Here is a 14,519-nt window from a genome sequence, read left to right as displayed (position 1 = left end):
AGGGCTGACCTACAGATTCAGGGGTTCAGTCCACTATCATCACAGCACAAAGCATGGCAGCATCCAGCAGACATGGTGCTGGAGAAGGAGCTGAAAGTTTGGCATCTTGATCTGAAGGCACCCAGGACAGACTGTCTTGTAGGCAGCTAGGAGGAGGGAATCCAAGCCCACCCCAATAGTGACACACTTCTTCCAACAAGGCCACGCCTAATCCAGCAAGGCCATACTTCCAATAGTGTCACTCTCTCCCTGGGCCAAGCATATTCAAATCACCACACCCTCCTCTGCCCTTCTCTTCCCTTTCTTTTCCCTTCCCTTCTCTTCCCCTCCCTTCCCCTCTATTTCCCTTCCCTTCCCTTCCCTTCCTTTCCCCCTTTCTCCCTTCCCTTTCCCTTCCCTTCCCTTCCCTTCCTCTCCATTCCCTTCCCCTCCCCTCCTTTCCCCTCCCATCCTCTCTCTTTCCTTCCCCTCCCATCTCTTTCCTTCCCTCTGTTCCCTTTCTGCTTTCTCATTCCTCTACTGCATCTATACTCTCTCCTTCCTCCCTCTCTTCCCTCCCCATCTCTCCTTCCTTCTTCTTTCCTCCCTCATCTCCTTTTCCTAACACTAGCCCCACATTCCCCTCTTTAAACTTTGGAATTATACTTTGTATAGTAAGAAGCCTCCTCTCACGGCTGTCAGGTGGCTTAGCGAGGAAAGCTGCTTGCCAGACAAATCTGAAGACTGTAGTTTGGTCCCTAGAACTCTCATAAAGGGGACAGCCAACTCTGCAAAGTTGTTTTCTGACTTCTGTTCATGTGCCGTTGCATGGGGCCAAGAATATTTATGAGTTCTAGGCTCACCATGTCTCCACATAATGCATTCCAGGCTAGTCAGAGTTATACATAGTGAGACCCTGCTTCAAAGAACAAAACAAACAAACAAACAAACAAACAAACAACCCCTCTTTTCTTCATGGCTTCTGGTTTGTTGTGTAAGCTAGGGGAATTTTTATGTAAATTAAGCACACATTTTTGTGTATATGTAAGATACATATGTTTGTATAAATGGGTATCTATTTATATAAAGGTATATGAGTTTCCCCATATAAGTCTATATTTGTTTTCTGTTTTTCTGTTAAAACAAGTGGTCACACACTAAATACACAGAATTTTTGCAAAATTTTAAGCAGGAGCTGGCATTCCTTTCCAGAGTGAGCTTGGAGAGGTGTCCCAAGGTCACCTAACTCCCAATGAGGATGGTTCACCAGCAGTTGTAAGGACCTGTCTCTTGGATGGTGGAGAATTAACAGGGTCTAAGGACCTACCTTGGGGCTGAATCCACAACAGAGAAAATGTTGATATTTGTCTCAGACTAAATGAAAACCAGGCCCCACCCACCTACGCCTAAGGACCCCAATGCTCCAGTTTTCTACCAATTAACAGCACAGCTGTTTGTCAGTGACTCTGCTTCTCATTAGGAGTGGGTGTTCTCCTGATGAGCCTTCTATAAACACCCCGAACTGGGTTCCATCCTCCATGCCCCTTGCGTAGCCCCAAGGTACATACCTGCCTGTGATAAATTTAGGTACAGACATGTTTTTCTTTTGTCTCAGCATCATCCAAAGGTTCTGGTTACTCCCCCTCTCCCCCACCATGTATTGGGACCAGAATTGTAAATAAACATAGTTTCCTTTGATTCCTGGTTTAATCATTACCCTGTTGGGTGTTTGCTATAGCCTGTGTCAGAACCACCTGGGTAGGGAGCCAGACTCATAACACAATGCATATGGGTCTTGCCACTGGAGTGGAGTTCATGATTAGCAGCAAGGTCACAGCCTGTGGAATGAGTAGAATGTCCCGCATAGAGGTGATCACAGTGTCAATCTAGCAGGAAGACCCTGACAGCCTGTGCACTTGTGGGCTCTGACTTTACTACATGACACCAGTGGCTAGAGGAGGCTGGGGACTTCTTTGGGATGGCTTTAAGCAAGGGCTCCTTCTGAGCTATGTCTCCAACTGCTGTTAGCTATGAAATGATCTCTTTCACGTCTTTTCTATTGGGTTGATTTTCTAGCACTATAGATCCTACAGGAAGTTTTGTGAAGGTGGCCATTCTTATTCCCTGGGTGATATGATTTCAGTGCACTCCTCAAAAGTTGGTGTGCTGAGGGGCTAGTGCCCCAGTTCACTTGTTGGTATTTGGAGATGGGGGTCTTTGAGATGGTGATTCGGATCAGAGGAGGTCATCAGGGTAGAGCTCCCGTTATGACAGTAGTGGCTTTGTAAGAAGAGGAAGAGATACACGTGACAGTGTACTTGCTCTGTCTCCTGTGTCAAGGACGTCAAGGATCTTGCCATAGGATGTCAATCAAGGCTTTTAGATCACAGGCAGGTACAACACTATACTCTTGGACTTCCATCTTCTAGAGAATAAGCCAAGCAAACCTTTAGTCTTTATAAGCTATCTAGCCTAAAGACTGTTGTCATAGCTGCAGGAGACAGACAGTGATAGAGGATTTGGGGTGGGCCTGATTGTCTCACAGGCTTCCACAGGACTACTCATCGTCTATCTGGGGCAGCTGCTACGGTCTGCAGACCACATTTTTAGTGGCCGTTGAGCAGGCAAAGTTGTGTTTCTGCACGGTACCCTTCCGAGGGCAGTTGCAGCTGCCAGCCTTGTGGAGTTTCTGAGATTGGTTGAATGTTCTGACTGATCCCCGTAGTACATGAAGGAGGCTTAGGATATGGGAGCGAGATTCATCCCCATCTCTGGTCCCCACCCATCCTACCCTGGGAAGAAGACAGCCAATGACAGCAGGATCCAAGACATCTATTGATCTCTTACAGGGGGACAGTGATGAATTGGAAATAGTCATCTGGGACAGGGGAACCCTGGGCAGCCGAGTCCCGTTTATGTAGTACTAGGACAAGGGCAAGCTGAAATGGTGCTTGCCTACCTGGATTTTAAGTTTACGTCACTAATGGAAGGTGGTTTCAGTCCACTTACGTGGGGCTGTGGGCTCTTCTGTCTTGGCAGTTTTATGCAAATGTTTCACTTCTCTGAGTAGTGAGTACTATGAGGACCAGGGTGACTCCTTGTTTCCCCCTTCTGTGCACAGGTGGCTGCACACAAACATTGCACTGGGGAGCCTGGGGTCCTCGGCCTGCATAGTGGAGGTGGCATGAGTTTCCTTGTATCTGCCTTGGTACTTGGAATTACAAATGCTTATGAACTGCTCAACATGGGTGCCAGAAAACAAATTCAGGTCTTCTGGAAGAGGATACATTCTTTTTTTTAATTAGATATATTTCTTTACTTACATTTCAAATGTTATTCCCCTTCCCGGTTTCCTGTCCATAAGCCCCCATTCCCTCCCCTCCCCCTCGCCCATATGGGTATTACCCCCATACATCCCCCTTATTGCCCCCCATATTCCCCTGCACTGAGGGTCCAACCTTGGAAGGACCAAGGATTCCCCCTTCCCCTGGTGCCCCAACATGGCTATTCTCTGCTACATATGCAGTTGGAGCCCTAGGTCAGTCCATGTATAGTCTTTCGGTAGTGGTTTAGTCCCTGGAAGCTCTGGTTGGTTGGCACTGTTGCTTTTATGGGGTTGCAAGCTCCTTCAAACTCTTTCAATCCTTCCTCTAATTCCCCCGAAGGGGGTCCTATTCTCAGTTCGGTGGTTTGCTGCTAGCACTGACCTCTGTATTGGACATGTTCTGGATGTGTCTCTCAGGAGAGATCTAAATCTGGTCCCTTGCAGCATGCATTTTTTAGCTTCATCAATCTTATCTAGTTTTGGTGGCTGTATATATATGGGCCACATGTGGGGCAAGCTCTGAATGGCTATTCCTTGAGTCACTGCTCTAAACTTTGCTTCCATATCCCCTCCTATGGATATTTTTTTCCCCTTTTAAGAAGGAGTGGGAGCATCTGCATTTTAGTCATCCTTCTTGAGCTTCCTGTGGTCTGTGGATTGCATCTTGGGTAATTCGAGATTTTTGGCTAATATCCACTTATCAGTGAGTGCATACCAAGTGTGTTTTTCTGTGATTGTGTAACCTCACTCAGGACAATATTTTCTAGTTTACTCCATTTGCCTATGAATTTCATGAAGTTATTGTTTTTGATAACTGAGTAGTACTCCACTGTGTAGATGTACCACATTTTTTGAATCCATTCCTCTGTTGAAGGGCATCTGGATTCTTTCCAGCTTCTGGCTATTATAAATAAGGCTGCTATGAACATAGTGGAGCATGTGTCTTTGTTATATGTTGGAGCATCCTTTCGGTATATGCCCAACAGAGGTATAGCTGGGTCCTCAGGCAGTGCAATGTCCAATTTTCTGAGGAACCTCCAGACTGATTTCCAGAGTGGTTGTACCAGTCTGCAATCCCACCAACAATGGAGGAGTATTCCTCTTTCTCCACATCCTTGCCAGCATCTGCTGTCACCGGAGTTTTTGATCTTAGCCATTCTTACTGGTGTGAGGTGAAATCTCAGGGTTGTTTTGATTTGCATTTCCCTTATGACTAAAGATGTTGAACATTTCTTTAGGTGCTTCTCAGCCATTCGGCATTCCTCAGCTGTGAATTCTTTGTTTAGCTCTGAACCCCCTTTTTAATAGGGTTATTTGTCTCCCTGTGGTCTAACTTCATGAGTTCTTTGTATATTTTGGCCAGTTCAGATTGGTCCTGGGCGCAGACCAGAACCAGGGGTACTGGCGGCTGCCTGTTCCCATATCCTGTATCCAGAGGCACTGTGCAGTTTCCCTTTGGACCAGGGATGTGGGCCAAAGTGTGCAGAGGTGGCAGTCTGTCCTGCGGCCTCAGGATGTCTGCACTCCTGGGTCAGAGGATACATTCTAAACTGCAGAGCCATCTCTTTGGTCCCTCTTCTTTTTAGAAACCAAATTGTGAAAAATCCCAAGAATGTACATGTCAATTTTGATATACATACATACTTATATAAATAGTTTCTTTTTTGGAATTTATAGTTAATTTATTCTTTGACAATCACACACACACAGACACAGACACACAGACACAGACACAGACACAGACACACACACAGACACACACACACACACACACACACACACACACACACAGACACACACACACACACACAGACACACACACACACACACAGACACACACACACAGACACACAAACAGACACAGACAAACACACAGACACAGACACACACACACACACACACACAGACACACACACACACAGACAGACACACACACAGACACACACACACACACACACACACACAGACACACACACACACACACAGACACACACACACAGACACACACACACACACACACAGACACACACACACACACACACACACACACACACAGACACACACACACACACACACACACACACACAGACACACACACACAGACACACACACAGACACACACACACACACACACAGACACACACACAGACACACACACAGACACACACACACAGACACACACACACACAGACACACACACACAGACACACACACACACAGACACACACACAGACACACACACACACACACACACACACACAGACACACACACAGACACACACACACACACACACACACAGACACACACACACACAGACACACACACACAGACACACACACACACACACACAGACACACACACACACACACACACACACACACACAGACACACACACACAGACACACACAGACACACACACACACACACACACACACAGACACACACACACAGACACACACACAGACACACACAGACACACACAGGCACAGACACACAGACAGATACAGAAACACACAGACACACACACAGACACACAGACACACACACACACAGACACACACACACACACACAGACACACACAGACACACACACACACACACACACACACAGACACACACAGACACACACACACAGACACACACACAGACACACAGACACACACAGACAGACACACACACAGACACACACACACAGACACACACACAGACACACACACACAGACACACACACACAGACACACACAGACACACACAGACACACACACAGACACACACACACACACACACAGACACACACAGACACACACAGACACACACACACACACAGACACACACACACACACACACACAGACACACACACAGACACACACACACAGACACAGACACACACACACACACACACACACACACACAGACACACACACAGACACACACAGACACACACAGACACACACACACACACACACAGACACACACACACACACAGACACACGCACACACACACACACACAGACACACACAGACACACACACACACACACACACACACATTCTGCTCTCCTACATCTATCTCCCTTCCCCTTCTCTCTGCCTCTCCCTTCCCACACCATATTTATGACTTTTTTCTTTTGTGACCCAGTGGCTGTGACCAGGCCATTTGAGTGGACATGGGTGGGGCACTGTCAGCTGGAACCTGAGTCACTTACCTGTGGCTACATCACTGAAGACAGTGACTTCTCTTTTGCTGTCCTGGGTAGGGCAGGGTCCATGAACCCATTCCCAGCTACAGCTGAATATTTGGGGCTCAGTCTCCTGCAGATGCGATGCAGGCAATCCCAGCTGCTGAGTTCACGAGTGCCATGGCCAGGTCACACCCAGGAGACACTGTTCATGTCTTCCTCTCCAGCATCTGGCTTTTAGATTCATTTCATCTCCCTTTCATCATGTTGCCCGAGCCTTGGAGAGCGTGATATGAGTGTCACATTTAAGAGTGACCCAGGGCCACTTGTTCTCCACACCTCGATCTGCCACGAGGCTGCACCAACCACCCCTCACTGCAGAGAGAAGGTTCTGTGGTCAAGGCTGAAGAGAGCATCAGTCCAGGTGCATAAACCAGTCCGTGAATATAAACACAAACATTAGAAAACAGCCCGACAGCATGTCCGTTTAGTGAAACAAGCGTAGCAGGCCCCTAGTATTTATGATCTCCTCTCCAACTGTGAGCCTTCAACTCGCTCCACAGGTTGGGCATGAACCCATCCTGATTTTAAAAAAAACGTTCAGTTATTTAGAATTTCTTCTCCTGCCACTTTTCATTTTTGTCTTTTTTTTTTAATTTTTTAATTTTTTATTTTTTAAAGATAGGGTCTCACTGTGGATTGCTCTGTGACCTGGGACTTGCTATGTGGTCCAGGCTGGCCTCAAACTTGCAATGGTCTACTTTCCTCAGCTTCTTGAGTGCCAAGATGACAGACTAATGCCATCATGCCTGGCTCCTTTTACCATGCTCATGGCAATTTATTGGGTCTTCTTAATTTGGCATGTCTAGGTACTGAGGATCTTACCAAGTCTTGGTTCAATAGCCAACAAGTGATAAAGCACCACATCCGCCCAGAGTTCTCCAGCACTGCACTCAGGCCGTGGTGTCTAAGCGTAATTTGATCACAGAACTCAGGAGCTAACAGAGCTGTTACTGGATCACTCGGTGCTGTTTCGTGACTGTACGTAAGCTGGTTCTACTGAGCGTGGCCTTGTCACGAGCTATGTGCTCTGTGGGGACCTGATGGAGCTTGGTCTGCATCTCTAACTTCTCAGCCTCCAAGACTGCTGAGGTTTGTTTGTTCTAGAAGTTTCTTTCTGACCTGATCCTCGCTGGCCTAGGCTCCTGTCTTCTGAGTGCCACTGGGGCTTTGAGGGATTTGGTTTATCTTTGTAGCTGGCTGACAGAAACCAGAGGGCGGGGATTAAGGCCTCTGCTGAGATTCGCCTGTGGTTCTTGGGATTATGATGGTTTGAAAACAATTTTTTTTGACATAGGCATATTTATGGTGGTATAACACAGTGATTGATTCATTTACACAATGTGAACGGATGATGTCACAGTAATTAGCATAGCCGTCCCCTTGACCCAGATGTTCACAGTCCTCTTGTCTGACTGCCTAGGTCATCACTGTCCGTATGCCTCCTGTGGTGCAGCCAGGACAGTTCCGCTCTAACTGCATCCCAGAACCCTCCAAACCTTTGTCCATGTGTCCAGCTCTCTCGAGCCTCTGATAACCTCCATTCAGCTTTCAACTTTCAGGAGAGGAAAGTGTAACATTATTAGATTCCATAAGTGATTTATTGAAACTGATTCTGTGTGCCCGGACTGCCTGAGATGTTCTGCTCCACAAAACATCTCCGCTCATCCCTACCACCACAGCCACGGGCTCTTGTCTTTTCTCATGGCCGAGGGACATTTCTTTGTATACAGTTCCTTTATCCACCATTCATAGCTTGGTATCCCTAGCATAGCCCTATAGAGAACGTGTCTGTGTGGATGAGTTTGATTCACTACACTTGATCCCAGCAGAAGCACGGCAATAGGATTTCTGGATCATATAGTACTTCTAATTTAAATACAAATTCTATTAGGGAATATTAATTATACTAAACAGTAGGCCTATTTTAACTCTTTTGAGGCATCCCTTGCTGTTTTCCGGGGTATCACTATACATTCCCACCAGCAGGTGTGGCTGCCTTCGCCCTCTGAATTCTCTATAATAAGTTATTTTTGTATTTTTGCTATTCCAATTGCAGTTTTGGTTGTTCTCATCTCCCACCATTGTGTCGGTTTGAGGAATTGAACTCGGGTCTTCAGGCTTGCGTGAGCAGACACCTTCACTCACTGAACCATCTCCACTGGCTTGGCATGTCTTATTGACCCTCCCTCCCCAACTCCTTTCTTTCCTTCCTTTCTTTATGATTTTGAGATGAGGTCCAGCTGAGTAGTTCTGGCTGGCCTGGGCCTCACAGTAGTCTGCCTGCTTTTTCTCCCTGTCTTGTGAGTGCCCAACTCCTGCATTTTTTTTTTAATAAAAGAAATACCTATTCAGTTTTTTTTTCTTTTCCTTTTTTCGGAGCTGGGGACTGAACCCAGGGCCTTGCGCTTACTAGGCAAGCGCTCTACCAATGAGCTAAATCCCCAACCCCACCTATTCAGTTTTTTAGTATATTTATAAATTTATAAATTGGATTACATTTGTGTGTGTGTGTGTGTGTGTGTGTGTTTGTGTGTGTGTGTGTGTGTGCTGCATGCATGCACACGCTGGCTATGACAGGTATGTGCAAGGGTTGATGTCTGATGTCTTCTAATTCAGTTTCTCTATTTTTGTTTGTTTGTTTATTTGTTTGTTTGTTTTGAGATGGTCTTTTGCTGAAGGCTTGCCCTCATTGGACAAACATCTTCCTGCCCACACTTCTGTAGCTCTGGGCCTGTGGTGTGCACTCCACGCCTGGCTTTCTTTGGGTGCTGAGGACCTGCACTAAGGTCCTTGCAATTCCACGGCAGGCTCTTTACCCACTGAGCCATCTTCTCAGCCCCAGAGTTTAGAAAGCTTTCCTGTTTATTCTTGTCTATTGACTTGTTTGAGGTTCTTAAGCGTTCTAGACATTAATCGTTGGTTGGATGAATGGTTTGGAAACCATTTCTCCCATTGGGCTCCATCCAGTGCTGTGTGGGAAATCCTCTGCACAGCTAGAGTGCTGGAGGGTGGATAACCCTTCTTCCTGCTCTCCTGCTGTAGCAGTCGGGACCTAGAATTGAGCTATCACCAGTAAGCCGGGTGGAGGCTCCCCTGGCTCTCTGAGGGAGCCAGCCAGGCAGAGGTGCTCTGACAGTGAACTTGCCCTTTCTTCTAAGGTCACCTCTGCCTGCTTCCGCTTCCTTTGCCTTTCCTGTTTTATGGCGCCTAATAAAACAGAGTGGTTATTTTACTATTTAATAAATTCTAAGATCAAAGGAAGCTCACTAGTCTTTTCTGTTCCTATTAATTGGTCTTTTCTTTCTCAAATTAGTTTTCTGATGATGTGCTCAACAGATAAAGGTAATGCCATTTCTTTCTCCCCATGAAGTCTTAGCTTTTGATTCAGTCTCAAATTTCAAATAGAAAAGAATAATAATAGAAGTTAGGACAGATATGTTTTAAAAAGACAAGGCTGGAGAGGCGGCTCGGTGGTTAAGAGTGTGTTCTGCTGTTCTAGAGGACTTGAGTTTGGGTCTCATTTGGCAGCTCACGCTTGCCTGTAACTCCAGTTCCAGCATATCTGGCCTCCACAGCCGTGTGTACACATGCAGCATACAGTCACACATACACTTAACTGAAAAGGTGTGTGTGTGTGTGTGTGTGTGTATGTGTGTGTGTGTGTGTATTATATATACCCATCTATATTTATTTATATATTTATTCACATATATTTATAAGATGTATATTGCTTTTCCCTCCTTTATTTTCACTTCAATCAAGCATGCAATAAATCAGGCAGGGTGTGGCACACTCCTTTTATCCCAGCACTCCAGACGCTGAAGCAGGAGGCTCTTGAGTTCCAGGCTTGCATGGGCTCTCTAGTAAAACCCTCTTTCAGGAAAACCCAAAATGAACTAAATAAAATACGAAAGAGTTCCTTCTTGCTTTCAGTGTGTCACCTGTGGTTTGTGGCAGAGATGGGCTGTGTAAAGTAATTAAATATAATTAAGTATAATGTTTTAAAGATTCATTAATTATCAATTAATTACTTATTTATGTGTGGTTGTATCTATGTAATTTTATGTGTATGCGTGGCCAAGGAGGCCAGAAGTGGGCCCTGTATCCCTCAGAGCTGGAATGAGGTGGTTGTGAGCTGACGGATGGGGGAGCTAGGAGTTGAACTCTGTCCTCGGGAAGAATTCTTAACCACTGAGCTATACTCCAGCCCCAAGATTCGGTCTCAAAATTTGGAACTTCAGCTGTCTCATCTACCCCCAAGGAGCAGCATTTGTCCCAAATCTTTACCTAAGTGTCCTGTCCCTGAATTATGATCAAGCAGCAGCAGTTCCCCATCTTCCTAACCTGTGTGATGTCACCAGCATAGCTGGTGACTAAGGTTACATCCTGCTGTACCGACCTGGGCACTGTCACTGAGGCAGGTGTGTTATCGGGTGAGGGGTAAAGAGAAGGAGAGAGAGTGGACAAAAAACTGCTTTGCTCTGCTCTCTCACTGAAAGGGCTCCTGAGAGTCCTGTCACAGGGCCTATGAAGCTCTTTAATCTATGCGGTTCCCTGCCATGTAGAAGCGAGACAGTTTAAGATTGCCTTAAAGTGATGGAATAAAGCTCTCGGGTCAGGGTGGAGAAGTGAATGCTTCCTGCGCTCTTCAGTGATGGTAGTTTCTGTAGTGAGAATAGCCCTGGAAGAACATGAGAATGTTTGGAGATATGAACATGCAAATATTTGCAGGAAAACAGCAGCAGACCCTGTCTTGGGGACTTGAAAGGCTGCTTGGCTGCTGTTACCTTCCCAGAAGCTACAGGCATGGAGCCAGCCTGGGCTGAGCTCCGCCTTGTAGACACCAACTCCTTTTGGAAAACATGGTCAAATATGTCCAGACCCCGATTCTCTCTTTGATATGTCTTCTTTCTACTACAGTTTTGATGAGAGAAAGACACATTGGTGTTTGGCCCATGAGGTGTAGCACTGCTCTGCTCTCTCTTGGTGGAGGCTGGACCATCACAGTAAACTAATTAGTCCCTTTGAAGTCTCAAACCCCTCCCCTGACTGTCTCACATTGTACTGGGTGGTCTCCTGGCTGTGTAAACTTTCTCTATTTTTATCACCGAAGAGAAGGTTGTGGGTTATGCATATGAGAAGTTTACTTAGGTGGAAAGTCTACTTATGTCTGCAAGTTCCTTTGAAGTGTATTTTAGAAATTGGATGGCTTGGCAGATCAATAGCAGTACGAGTAGATGGGATAAAGCAAGATAGACAAATATTAATTGTGGAGTCGGGGTAGCAGGCATATACAGATGTTCACTATGAAAATCAACTTTTCAGCATGTATGGAATTAGTTATAAATAGACATTGGGTAGAGGGGCATCAACCTGGATTCCCACCTACATGAAACCCAGGCTCAAGGAATACTTAAAACTCTTGATCCACAAAGTCATTGTTAGCCTGTAACTCAGAAGGTGTTAATGACCTAAAAACTAAGGGAAATTAAAAACACAATAGGAATAGGGGCTGGGGAGCTGGCTCAACCAGCGAAGTGATTGCCGTACATGTATGAAGACCAGAGTTTGGATCTCTGTGCTCATGGAAACATCTGGCTATGGCGTCAAGCATTTGCAATCTCAGCGCTGGGAGCAGAGACAAGTGTGTCCCAGGACGTGTGGCTAACCAGTCTAACCTAATCAGTGAGTTCCAGGTGGTGTGAGAGACCGAGACTCCAAAAGGGGAGCAATGGAAGCAGAGACCTGTTATAAATGTCTAGCATTCACACGCACAGTCATACACGTACACATGCACCCACAAGCACATGTGCCCGCATACAAACATGTACAAGAGAATAAACACAAGATAAATATGAGAAAGTCTTACTCTACGTACATTCTTCTGCGGGGGCTGAAGTGATGGCTCAGTGGTTAAGGACACTTGCTTTTGAAGCTTCTATATGAGGTGGTTCACAACCACCTGTAAGTACAACTCCAGGAGACCTAATGTCCCCTTCTGGCCTTCATGGACACCTGTATTCGCATGCACATATGGACATGCAGGCACACATATGCATATACATAAAGAAGAAACAAAGAATCTTAAAAACATTCATTTCTTTTGCTTTTCAATGTACATATTCAGAAATTAACTATGATAAACTCCTGTTTGTCTTAAATCATAAGTTAGTTGCCTTTTGTTAACTTACACAGTGAATCCTTCCCAACCCCTCCCCACTATAACCCTTTTCCTCCTTGGAAGCACTCTCTGCACACTTGATTCTGGGTGACCTAGCATGGCCTGTGTCTTTCAGGAGCCTAGGGAGTGCTGGTATTCACAATTTGCTTTGATCACATAGGACAAAGTCCTGTGGCCCTGCTCGTGAGTCTAACACCATGTCTGTTGGAAGTGTATGGATATGCTGTAATCGGCGTAGCCAGTGTTTGATTGACAGATGTAGCAACCATCCAGGAAAGCCATGACAAAATACCAGGGACCAAGATGGTGAAACAACAGATGTCGTTTTTCACGGTTTGAAGGCAAGAAGTCCAGGAGATAGGGTGTCAGTCTCTGTGCGTTTTCCTTGACTTGTGTTGACACCAAGCTATGACCTTCTGTGACCTGTCCTGATTTGCCTTAGTCCTTCGAGAAAGTTCAGCTCTGTGGTACTATGGCCCCATGCATCATCACCAAGCCATTAAAAATGAGTTGAAAAGTTTCCCACATAGATTTAAAAAATATTACTCAAGTGCCAGCGAAGCAAGGCCGGTTGCCAAGCCTCATGTCCTGAGTTACATGGTGGAAAGAAGAGAACTGAGTCCTGCAAGTTGTCCTCTAACCTTTACACATGTGTGCCACATGTCTGCCCTCCACTAACAAAATAAGTAAAATTTAAAAATGTACAGCCATTTAAAAAGATGGCTTGAGTTGGCATGTGTAATTTCCTTTCGTGCCAGATGTCGGTATGGGGAAAGGAAAGAAAATGAGTAAATTGTAAGGTGGCAATCACAGAAGAAGTAGAAAGTATGTATGTGTCTGTAATGATTGCCTCCCAGGGTGAAAGAGATGTAGCACATACGTCTTATTTTTATTATCTGTCCTGCTGGGCTGGGATGCTTTTTTCTTTTTTTCTTTCTTTTTTTTTTTTTTTTTCCAGAGCTGGGGACCGAACCCAGGGCCTTGCGCTTGCTAGGCAAGCGCTCTACCACTGAGCTAAATCCCCAACCCGCTGGGATGCTTTTTAAGTTATACATCCAAATTATTTTTGCAAAATTAAAATATTTAAGAATGGATTTTTAAAGCAGATGGCACAGGCCTTTAATCCCAGCAGTTGGGAGGCAGAGACAGGCAGATCTCTGTGAGTTCAAGGCCAGTGTGGGCTACATAGTGAGACCCTGTCACTGAAAATCAACAAAATAAAAAATTCCCCACACAAAACAAAAGACCGAAAACAACAACAACCAAAACAAAAAATCCAAAAAACCAAAAACCAAAAACCAACCAACCAAAACAAAACAAAATAAAACAAAAAACCAAGGAATGACAGTGTAAGTTAAAGCAATTTTGTTTATTAAAAAGATGACCTTAACTTGTGTGTTTTGCTGGCATGCAGCTCACCGCGGAGCACTTGTCTACCAGACGAAAGTCACCAGGTTTAACACCTAGAACCATATGTGGTATATTTTTTCTTCCCTACACCGGGATTTCCATATTTCCACCTTAACTATAGGACTCAAGAGCTTACAGGACCTCTGTGGGCTCCTTTTACACAAGGTCTCCTACAGGGACAGAGAGTGCAATGTCAGCTGTTTTATTTCTGCAGCTGCTAAGCAGAGATGGGTCGTCTGAGGGAAGTGGCATCTACTTGTGTTCATAGCAAAACTTCAAGAGGTGTCTGTTTACCCGACTCCCCCATTTTAATCGTTACATAGAAAAGCCCGACCTTCTTCTCTCTGCCTTTTGAACAAATGGTTTGATTGAAGATACAAG

Source organism: Rattus rattus, chromosome 6 (assembly GCF_011064425.1).
Source record: "Rattus rattus isolate New Zealand chromosome 6, Rrattus_CSIRO_v1, whole genome shotgun sequence".
Classification (NCBI taxonomy): domain Eukaryota; kingdom Metazoa; phylum Chordata; class Mammalia; order Rodentia; family Muridae; genus Rattus; species Rattus rattus.
This window is presented reverse-complemented; position numbering follows the sequence as displayed.